Source organism: Oncorhynchus nerka, linkage group LG20 (genome assembly GCF_034236695.1).
Source record: "Oncorhynchus nerka isolate Pitt River linkage group LG20, Oner_Uvic_2.0, whole genome shotgun sequence".
Taxonomy (NCBI): domain Eukaryota; kingdom Metazoa; phylum Chordata; class Actinopteri; order Salmoniformes; family Salmonidae; genus Oncorhynchus; species Oncorhynchus nerka.
Window position 1 is genome coordinate 64,780,215 of NC_088415.1, and position 11,805 is coordinate 64,792,019.

An 11,805-nucleotide genomic window follows, 5' to 3' on the forward strand; every position below is an offset into this window, starting at 1 on the left:
AATGACGGCCTACACAGGCCAAACCCGGACGACGCTGGGCCAACTGTGCGCCGCCCTATGGGACTTCTAATCACGGCTGGTTTACAGCCTGGATTCAAACCAGGGTGTCTGTAGTGAGGCCTATAGCACTGAGATGCGTGCCTTAGACCGCTGTGCCACTTGGGAGCCCATATAGCGCGTGACTAACATACAAACAAACATACAGACCGAGACAGATCCACAGTACCCTCCCCAACTTCATCATGAGGGACAACAGTAAACATTTTGTCCCCCACGAATGATGCAGCGACCCCGCTTGGGCCAATTGAGATATTGTGTGTGACTAACAAATTTCAGTTATCGTGTGTGACCACAGATGATACTCCAGTGGCCGCTCTAACAAGGAAAATGAATGTCTTAAAAATGGAAAGCAGTCAGGAGGAGGCAAGATCAGGTGGGACCGCTCTAGCCAATGAGAGGGTTGATACATGCGGGAACAATTAGGCACAACTCCGATAAAAAGTTGTTGTTTTTTCAAAGTTGCCTGGATGTCACTTGTCCTACTTATAGCAGTACACGCGTAACGACCTAAGCACTACGAAACTTCTATTTGATTAAATAAGCAAATAAGCCATTCAATGTCTTGTTAACCAAATTCAAGAATCTCTCATTGACCTGGATCCTAGACTTCCAGATAACTTTTGGGCCCAGTGTGGCGGATGTGTAGTTACCTAACCTTACCACCTGGGGGCGGTCCGTCTGGAAGTCTAGGATCCAGTTGCAGAGGGAGGTGTTTAGTCCCAGGGTCCTTAACTTAGTGATGAGCTTTGTGGGCACTATGGTGTTGAAACAGCAAGCAATGCAGATGTAGAAGCACAGTGGCTAGGACAAAGTCCCTAGAAAGTCCAGAACCTAGGAAGAAACCTAGAGAGGGACCAGGCTCTGAAGGGTGGCCAGTCCTCTTCTGGCTGTGCTGGGTGGAAATTATAACAGTACATGGACAAGGTGTTCAAATGTTCAAAGATGACCAGCAGGGTCAAATAATAATAATCACAGTGGTTGTAGAGGGTGCAACAGGTCAGCACCTCAGGAGTAAATGTCAGTTGGCTTTTCATAGCTGATCAATACAGCTCATTATATATAAAAAATATTTAACTTGGTAAGTCAGTTAAGAACAAATTCTTATTAACAATGACGGCCTACACAGGCCAAACCCGGACGACGCTGGGCCAATTGTGCGCCGCCCTATGGGACTCCTAATCACGGCTGGTTTACAGCCTGGACTCAAACCAGGGTGTCTGTAGTGAGGCCTATAGCACTGAGATGCGTGCCTTAGAGCGCTGTGCCAAGTGGGAGCCCATATAGCGTGTGACTAACATACAAACAAACATACAGACCGAGACAGATCCACAGTACCCTCCCCAACTTCATCATGAGGGACAACAGTAAACATTTTGTCCCCCACGAATGATGCAGCGACCCCGCTTGGGCCAATTGTTAATTAACGTGTACTAATACCTAAAGTTGCATTACAAAAGTATTTCGAAGTGTTTTGTGAAAGTTTATCGTCGACTTTTGGCATTTAAAAAAATGACGTTACGTTATGAAATGCTAATTTTTTCCTCCAATTCCAAGGTATTCCTAGCTCGATATCTAGGCTATATATGGACCGATTTAATCGAAAAAAGACCCTAAATGATGTTTATGGGACATCTAGGAGTGCCAAGAATGAAGCTCGTCAAAGGTAAGGAATGTTTTATATTTTATTTCAGCCTTTTCGTTTGCGAGCGCTAACGAAAAATCTGTCGTTTTTGTGACGTTGCAGTATGTGAGGCTGCATGGTACAGATAATAGCGTCTCATGCTTTCCCCGAAAAGCATTTTACAAATCTGACTTGGTGGATAGATTCACAACGAGTGTAGCTTTAATTTGGTATATTGGATGTCAATTTTTATGAAATTTTGATTTTTATCATAAACTATGCGTGGTGCACTTGAAATTTCAGAAAATTCGATTCCCAATGGGGAAGCGCTTCCATAACAAGATATTGTGTGTGACTAACAAATTTCAGTTATCGTGTGTGACCACAGATGATACTCCAGTGGCCGCTCTAACAAGGAAAATGAATGTCTTAAAAATGGAAAGCAGTCAGGAGGAGGCAAGATCAGGTGGGACCGCTCTAGCCAATGAGAGGGTTGATACGTGCGGGAACAATTAGGCACAACTCCGATAAAAAGTTGTTGTTTTTTCAAAGTTGCCTGGATGTCACTTGTCCTACTTATAGCAGTACACGCGTAACGACCTAAGCACTACGAAACTTCTATTTGATTAAATAAGCAAAGAAGCCATTCAATTTCTTGTTAACCAAATTCAAGAATCTCTCATTGATCTCCATACAAAAACTCCTCATTGGGTGAGGAAAAAATAAAAACACCACCTGCTGAACAAGATAACGTTTGGGCCCAGTTATCCCTCTCGCTTCACCTCTTCCTCTCTGGTGTGACAAACACATTTCAGTTAATTACTACAGCTCCCGCCTTGGGCCAATCAGTGTCATTTTGTAAATGCCGGATCTCGATGGCAAGACACATCATTCACCCAAGTTTCGTCAAAACTGGGCCAGTGCTGTCTGAGATATCATGTGAGATTAAAGTACAAACTAACGTACATACGGACAGATAGAGACCGATCCACAGTCCCCTCTCCAATCGCAACAATAATAGCACCAGACTTCCATGCAGTTTATGGCAGAGATATGCTAGCTAATCTTTAAGTCAATGCCTCGTTTGTTGCTACCTTTTGTACCTTGCATGCTAAACATGCTAAACAAATTGTTAAACAGAAAGAGAGAGATTGCAGACCAGCTAGGGCTGGGCAATATGGCCAAAATATTTTATTTAACTTTTTTTGACAGTATGGTAATTTAAGTTATTTTATGTTTTTGAATATGACAAATTCTTCATTTGTATTAGAACTAGTGCATGACCCTAGTGTGGTAACACATGAATTCTAACTGATTTCAATGTGTCTTTCTCCATTCTGATTGTTTTATACTGTTGAATTAAACTTCAACCCCAATTTTTTTTCTACATTTTCATCCATTTCTGCATTTCCTGCACTAATTTGAGATCATTTACACACTGCCACGTAGGGCTGCACGATATGGGCAAAAAAATCTAGGCCTTATTTTTAACCAAATGTTACAATTGCGATTTGACTAGCAATTTAGATAAAACCACGTGGGGGAACTGTTGGAATCATGGAAATAGAATGATTATTCGAATTCTATAGTTAGAATATAATAGTGGGCACCTTGAATACAGTGTTTGACATGACAACAAATGAAAATGCCAGGGAGGAGTTATTTTGACATGGTAGGAACCAAAGTCTTGGTGGGTGTTTCCTAGGGGAACCTATAATATTTGGGTATATTAAATGTTTTTTCTTTGCTATTAGAAGATACTGTTGCACAAACAACATGATTTAGGCCTACACCATCACTGGTATCAGGCTGTATAGCTAGCTACGTTTGCTCTGACGGATTACATTTATTAGCTAGCTAGCTAGCCAGCTAACTAGCGATTGGCATTAGCGGTAACACAAACTAGCGATTAGCATTAGAACTAACACGATTTATCCTCAACTTGATAATTAAGAAAAGACAAACTAGCTGTTTGCAGATGTCAGAAACAAACGAATAGTGTAATTATAGAACACTTGTGGATTTATATTACGAAGCAAAGTGGAAACAGCATCGTTGTCATCAACATTGTTGCATGACCATGCAGACTGAACGCAAGTGTCTCGTGGTCGAGCAACAACAAATGTGCTCATTGAGTGACAGGGGCAGGGCTAGGTCTATGTGGAGAGAGAGCGGAGAGAGATGATGGATGTTACACACGGTGTATCACATTTGACAAACCAACGGTATATATACTATCGGTATACCACCCAGCCCTTAGACCAGCCATGGTACTGACATTTTAGATTACTCAGAATCAACAACAATAGTATAATTTCTTCCAGAGTATTCTGAGTCAGAGACCAATACATCAGTTAAGCTTATTAAATGAGTGTTGTGTGTTTTGTGTTATGAGAGATGGTGAGAATTGACTTGATTACTCATCGCTCTGCACTGCCTGGGCCAGAGGACTACAGCAACTATATTTTATTTTTGCACAACAGTGACTCTGCAGAAAACAGAGATAACACTCGGAGGTACACTGACTGAATGATTGACTGAAGCATCTACAGTAAAATCTCTTTGCGCTACTGTGTATTCATCACACAAACCCTTATAGCATACCTCCACAGTGAAATCCAGTCAACATCTGGGACAATTCATACAGATGGATGGACGACCAAACAGTCCCTCTCCAGAGTGTACAGAAATATGAGGTTTGACATAGTCTTCCTCTTTCCCCCGCTCAGTTCTGGGACTACAGTAAATTGGGATGAAGATGTGCATGGCCACAACCTCACCATGACATCCAGCCTTTCTATACCCTCTTCATCTTTCCTTCAGAGGCAGCGCAGCAGCCATTGCTAAAGGGCAACATCAGGATCAGTGATTCTCATTTGTCTTTTCACAGTGGAATTGGCTTTCATTGGGCACAATTTAGCAGACATGAAAACATCAGTAGTTTGCAAATCAGCATGAATAAATATTTGACATTATCAAATAATCTTGTAGCCTAGCAGTTAAGAGCATTGGGCCAGTAACTGAAAGGTTGCCGCTTCAAATCCCCCGAGCCAGTAAAGTGGAAAAATTTGAGCAAGGAAGTTAACCCCCAACAATTGCTCCCCAGGCACAGATGATATCCATTAAGGCAGCCACCTGCACCACTTTGAGTCAGAGGGGTTTGGTTAAATGCATTCATTTGTGCAACTGATGAGGTATCCTCTTCCCCACATCAATTATTAGCTTTCTAGCTCTACAGACTTTTTTTCTCAAACTTTCAACGGTTACATTGTTGAATCAAAACACCAAGGGGAAACCGAAAACAAACGTATGAATTGAATGTTAAAGAGATGTGGGACCAACTGGTGGACAACTCTCTAAAACAAGTGTGAAGTGCAAAGCGAGCTAAATCCTATAGGACCATACACACACACAGAGAGAGATAGAGAGAGAGGAGCATATTATACTGGTATGATGATACTTAATGAAATGTTATACAGCCAACAAATGGTGTTTCAGTGAAACTAACCAGTGAGTAAGAGGTTATTATTTACGTAGTAATAAATACACAACATAAATAATAGTCTCTGGACTATAAAATTAAGTGCTACCAAATGTAATCTTTGTGTATTATGTTGCAATGAGTTTAATGTTTGATTTTAAAGGTGAAGAAGATAAACAGAAACTTCCCAGTTAATCAACAGGTAAGCAGCTACTACTACATTTACATTTAAGTCATTTAGCAGACGCTCTTATCCAGAGCGACTTACAAATTGGTGCTTTCACCTTATGACATCCAGTGGAACAGCCACTTTACAATAGTGCATCTAAATCTTTTAAGGGGGGGGGGGTGAGAAGGATTACTTTATCCTATCCTAGGTATTCCTTAAAGAGGTGGGGTTTCAGGTGTCTCCGGAAGGTGGTGATTGACTCCGCTGTCCTGGCGTCGTGAGGGAGTTTGTTCCACCATTGGGGGGCCAGAGCAGCGAACAGTTTTGACTGGGCTGAGCGGGAACTGTACTTCCTCAGTGGTAGGGAGGCGAGCAGGCCAGAGGTGGATGAACGCAGTGCCCTTGTTTGGGTGTAGGGCCTGATCAGAGCCTGGAGGTACTGAGGTGCCGTTCCCCTCACAGCTCCATAGGCAAGCACCATGGTCTTGTAGCGGATGCGAGCTTCAACTGGAAGCCAGTGGAGAGAGCGGAGGAGCGGGGTGACGTGAGAGAACTTGGGAAGGTTGAACACCAGACGGGCTGCGGCGTTCTGGATGAGTTGTAGGGGTTTAATGGCACAGGCAGGGAGCCCAGCCAACAGCGAGTTGCAGTAATCCAGACGGGAGATGACAAGTGCCTGGATTAGGACCTGCGCCGCTTCCTGTGTACTACTACTACTCCTACTACTACTAGGCCTACTACTAGTAGTAGTAAGGCAGTACGGTCCGGTACATCATCCCAGTAAAATAAATAGTGGGGGTACCTGACCAGTAAAACATGAACCTATCACAATTAATACAACATGCCCAAAAAAACTATAGGCTATGAGAACAGTCTATGACTAGGGTGGCTGGAGTCTTTGACAATTTTTGGGCCTTCCTCTGACACCGCCTGGTATAGAGGTCCTGGATGGCAGGAAGGTTGGCCCCAGTGATGTACCGGGCTGTACGCACTACCCTCTGTAGTGCCTTGCGGTCAGAGGAGGAACAGTTGCCATACCAGACAGTGATGCAACCAGTCAGGATGCTCTCGATGGTGCAGCTGTAGAATCTGAGGACCCATGCCAAATCTTTTCAGTCTCTTGAGGTGGAATAGGCTTTGTCATGCCCTCTTTACGACTGTCTTAGTGTGTTTGGAACATGATAGTTTGTTGGTGATGTGGACTCCAAGGAACTTGAAGCTCTTAAGCTCTTAACATGCTCCACTACAGCCCTGACGATGAGAATGGGGGCATGCTCGGTCCTCCTATTCCTGTAGTCCACAATCATCTCCTTTGTCTTGATCATGTTGAGGGAGAGGTTCTTATCCTGGCACCACACGGCCCTATAGGCTGTCTCATCGTTGTCGGTGATCAGGCCTACTACTATATTGTGTCGTTGACAAACTTAATGATGGTGTTGGAATCGTGTCTGGGCATGCAGTCGTGGGTGAACAGAGAGTACAGGACAGGACTGAGCACGCACCCCTTAGGGGCCCCTGTGTTGAGGATCAGCGTGGCGGATGTGTAGTTACCTACCCTTACCACCTGGGGGCGATCCGTCTGGAAGTCTAGGATCCAGTTGCAGAGGGAGGTGTTTAGTCCCAGGGTCCTTAACTTAGTGATGAGCTTTGTGGGCACTATGGTGTTGAAACAGCAAGCAATGCAGATGTAGAAGCACAGTGGCTAGGAAAAAGTCCCTAGAAAGGCCAGAACCTAGGAAGAAACCTAGAGAGGGACCAGGCTCTGAAGGGTGGCCAGTCCTCTTCTGGCTGTGCTGGGTGGAAATTATAACAGTACATGGACAAGATGTTCAAATGTTCAAAGATGACCAGCAGGGTCAAATAATAATAATCACAGTGGTTGTAGAGGGTGCAACAGGTCAGCACCTCAGGAGTAAATGTCAGTTGGCTTTTCATAGCTGATCAATACAGCTCATTGAGCATTGAGTGCAGTCTTAGTGCCAGCATCGGTTTGTGGTGGCAAAGTAAGTCCCACTTTAAACTTTAGGTCACCGTTTACTTTGTGTGCTAAACGTGAATTGATTTTTTTACAATGGGAAGTAATAGTTGTACATTTCGATTGGGTAATACTTAATGGTTCTGTTTTTCTATTCTTATGATTGGGACCTACTGGCTTATTATGTCAGAGTTGATGAACTGCTTATCCTTTAACATCATGCTGTGTGTGACTGCTGTCTTTCCATCATTGGTCCTATGCAGTGGTGTAGTGGTACCTGGAGAAGTGGGTATACTCTAATTTTGCCCAAAAGTACCCAAACAGCCCGCCCAGTGAAGGAAAGGCTCCCTACGTGAAAAATCTGTTTTCCTAGAAATGTTTCAGATTTTCACTCTCAAATCACCCTTTTTTTATAGAATACAATGTGATGGTCTTAAATTCACACCAATGCTTAAACCACATCAATCTGATTGGCTCCCCAGTGGGTGGGCCTCTGTCCACCCAGGCCCATCCATGTCTATGCCCCTGATGCAAACAGCATATGATGACAATTGCGCATCACAATAGCCGACTAACCAACACTTCGGACTAAACTTTTTCAATACCTGGTTTGAATACCCATTGTTGCCTTAGTTAGCATTTACTGTTGAAATGTCTTTCCTACCCTACCAGCTACCGATGTCATTCTTCTGTGAGCTACTCCATGCCAAAACCAGTTGAGAACTGCACACTCTTGCTGCCCGCTGAAACTAGGCTATGTGTGCATGTGCATATATTTCACGTGTTTTGCGATTGTGTAGGCTACTTTGTGCATGATTTCTCTATTAATTGATAAGTTGTATACCTCCACTACACTACTTTGATATGCATCAGTAGGGATTAAGAAGTGAGTATAAGCAATGGCCACTGAATTTTTGGGGGGTATATGGCTTACCTGCGTATACCCTACACTACACAACTGGCCCTTAGTGTTTTACAAAAGGTGCACTCTCCTATATGAATGCGCTGGTATTACGGTTGCTGTCCTTTCAGAATCACAAACACTCAAGGCCTATAGGTTCGCCACTGTGCAAACTGTGCAAACGTGTATAATAGTTATAAAGGCTGTTAAGATATTCATGTTTCAAGAAAGGAGTGTATATATTTGGCCTTGCGAAGCGGTTTTATGGGCTGGCTGAATGGAAACAGATAATTATGACTTTTGTACTCCGTTGGTCTCGGAAAGAAATTACGAGTCCTCACTCTCCGAGACCGAGTCAAGACGAAATACAAATGTGGGCTAGTGATAAAGAAATCTCCATTTAATCAATATTAAAATCAGACTGTAACACAACAAAATGTGGAAAAAAAACTTTTCTGTGATATCCAATTGGTAGTTACAGTCTTGTCCCATCGCTGCAACTCCCCTACGGACTCGGGAGAGGCGAAGGTCAAGAGCCATGCATCCTCCAAAACACGACCCTGCCAAACCACACAACCTGGAAGCCAGCCGCACCAATGTGTCAGAGGAAACACCATCCAGCTGAAGTACACGATGGGACAAGGAAATCCCAGCAGGCCAAACCCTCCCCTAACCATTGTGCACCGCCTCATGGGTGTCCCGGTCACAGCCAGCAATTGAACCCAGGTATGTTGTGATGCAGTGCCTTAGACCACTGTGCCACTCGGGAGGCCTCAGGTGTGAATACTTTCTGAAGGTACTTTTTGATTGGTTGATTATGCTACACAAAGATAAATAATTTAAATTTGTTAATAGTTTGATTTATTGCACCTGTTACTGAGATGGTTGTTCCAGTTTATATGATTTATATAGTCTCTTTAATGAATTAATTTTCCCTACCCTGGCAGTCATTCTGAATGCAGGTTGCAGTTGACTAAAAGTGACAATTGTTAGATATCCTTACTTTGTCTGGATTCCAATAGGAATTACACATCACTTTGCAAGAAAGCATAATGTGACTAGCAGGCCTGATGTGGCCAGTAAACCAGGAGTTTCAGACCACGGTGTTAGGGTATAACTAGGCTCTCAAAGAAATGCTTCATGATATACGTTATGTATTGTCAAAAATAGTTTAATTTGAAAGATAACAACATAAGATAAAAGTGTTATAGCACATTAGAACCATTCATGGAGGGTTCTAGGTATAGAACCCTTCTTTGAGGATTACAATGTGACACTGTAGACAGGAGAGTCATGCCTGGTTGACACCTGGTCACAGTACCCTATCGGCCAATTTCCCTCAAGCCTGATGTTCTTGACAAAGAGATCTTTGATTTATAGTATGCTGTATGGGGAGAGGGGGTATAGTCCGAACATAAACATGTCAATGACATGTCACCACCTTTTCATTCCATAGGAACAAGGATCTGACACTATACTGTACATCAACCAAATTGCTACCTTTGACCATTGACCTAATCCTTTCTGAAGAATTTGTAAGAATTACAGCATATTGATGATAAGGCCATGATACAGACCTAACAGGTATAGCCTATCCTATGGTTTGATTGAGCTCAGCAAGCAGCTTACGTTGAATACAAATTAAGAGTGTGTCAATCAAATCTAGCTAGGTTTTAACCTCCATCTTAAAGCCAATGGATATGGTAGCAGCTAGAGTTTTGGGCCAGTAACCAAAAGGTCACTAGTTCAAATCCCTGAGCTGACAAGGTGAAAGATCTGTAGATGGGGCCCATAGCAAGGCACTTAACCCTAATTGCTCCAGGATCACTGTTGATAATGGCTATTCCTGGCTGTTACCCCACTTTCTAATTCACACATGCTGTATGTATTCATATGGACTTGTACATGTGTGAAATAGCACAAATATAATCACCCACCAAATGATTATAAGGTATACACCAACTGACCCCTCAAGTTATTGAGTTGATTTGTCTTTACTTTAACAAACATTACTGTAAGAAGAGTGGAAATGTTAAATATATATTCATAATAGATAATAAATATTCAGGAGGGGCTTTCAAGTAAATCTATATACCTTCCTAAAAAGTATTAAAACCAGAATAGAGACTATAGTTTGGTTGCCATTGGGCTGGTGATATATTACGCCAGACTGGTATTGCATGTATTCCACATTATTAGCTCCAGAAGACGAACAATCAATAGGCTGTACAACCAGGTAAATCATTGGAATACGATTAATACCAGCAACTGCCTTACCGTGGCAGCAGAATTCCATCATCTACAAGTCTATATCATACTAAACTGACCATGTCGATAATATGGGCAGTGTATAGCCTTGCACTTCAACCTTGTTTAACGTCATTGTGGATAGAAAGAGGACTGACACGGCACTAACTGAAGGAACTGCGTGTGCCTATACATTTGGACACGTCAGACGGCAAAAAAAAGAGGCTACTGCATGTTGCAACATAAATTCCTCTCATGTTTTACACTTAATGGGTTCTCTATCATAATCTGAATGAACGGTTCCCTTTCGTAAACTACATTACGCATATGTGAGAGCCAATGATCATAGATTCTTAGGCTACCTATTAGATATTAGATAGATCATGAAGAGCATAGCCTACTGGCTTCTGAATTAGGCTTTATGAAAGTGATAGTCTACAAATGGCGTTTAAATAAAAGTGAAGGTACAATTAATACATTATATTGTCTCATATACTAGTGGGCTATATCCTACTACAGTGAATTACCATCTTAAATGCAAATGACATTGTATTATACAATATAAATCGAGAAGTTGACTTGGAATATTTATATATAGCTTACCTGATTTTCTGGTAACAGGTGGTGATGATATTGGATCCAGTCGGCCCCTTACATCAATCCCTGCTGACTGTCAAGGCTGCAGATTATAAAGAATCTATGTGAATCTAAAAAATCGTAGCCTACCTATCCTTGTGCCACCGTCGCCCACGATATCCACACACTGAGGCAGTGTGCGAAACCGCTAAGCATCCCACACTTAGCCTAGGCTACACGAAAAACGTGTATTTTTTCTCTCCATATTTCTCCAGCAGAAACGAGACAGGGCATCCTTTCGACAGTCGTCGCCAGCAAGGCATGGGATAGATACAGTTTCACATTTTCCCTTACCATGCGCCCTGGTGCCAAAATGACTGGCTAAAAATCGCATGCGATTTGTTTTAACTCACGTCAATCGACTCAATTGTTAATTTTACTCACGGACCACTCACATTTCTCCCAATGGGGAAATTACTGTGAATGTACGTTCACCGTTGATTAAGAAAATAAATTATGCACATAGCCTAAGATAAGTACAAGCAAAATGTCCGGTCCAAGGAGCGGTTTAAAAGACAATTATCGGCGAGCACTGCGGTATGGGTTGGTTGGTTGGGGAATGCGTCCTGAAGAAAATGACCGCAAAAAAAGAGATTCCAATGAGCCAGTTCAATGTGTATCTCACATCAGATCAGGGAACCCAGTTTCAGCTCCTCAATACATTAACAGACAGCTGGGTTCAGTGCCGTAAGATCCTCTACCCTGCAGCCCTTAT

The 11,805-nt window shown here is 42.6% G+C and overlaps 1 protein-coding gene across 3 annotated transcripts in view; it reads right to left on the bottom strand.

Moving 5' to 3' along the window:
- Positions 1–11,165, bottom strand: part of LOC115102962 (gamma-1-syntrophin) — a 60,473-nt gene extending 49,308 nt beyond the window's left edge. For all 3 annotated transcript variants that reach the window (XM_029623449.2, XM_029623448.2, XM_029623447.2), the window contains exon 1: positions 11,058–11,165. The gene's annotated coding sequence lies outside the window, so the exon portion shown is untranslated. The remainder of the gene's footprint in view (positions 1–11,057) is intronic.
- Between the last annotated feature and the right edge of the window lie 640 nt (positions 11,166–11,805).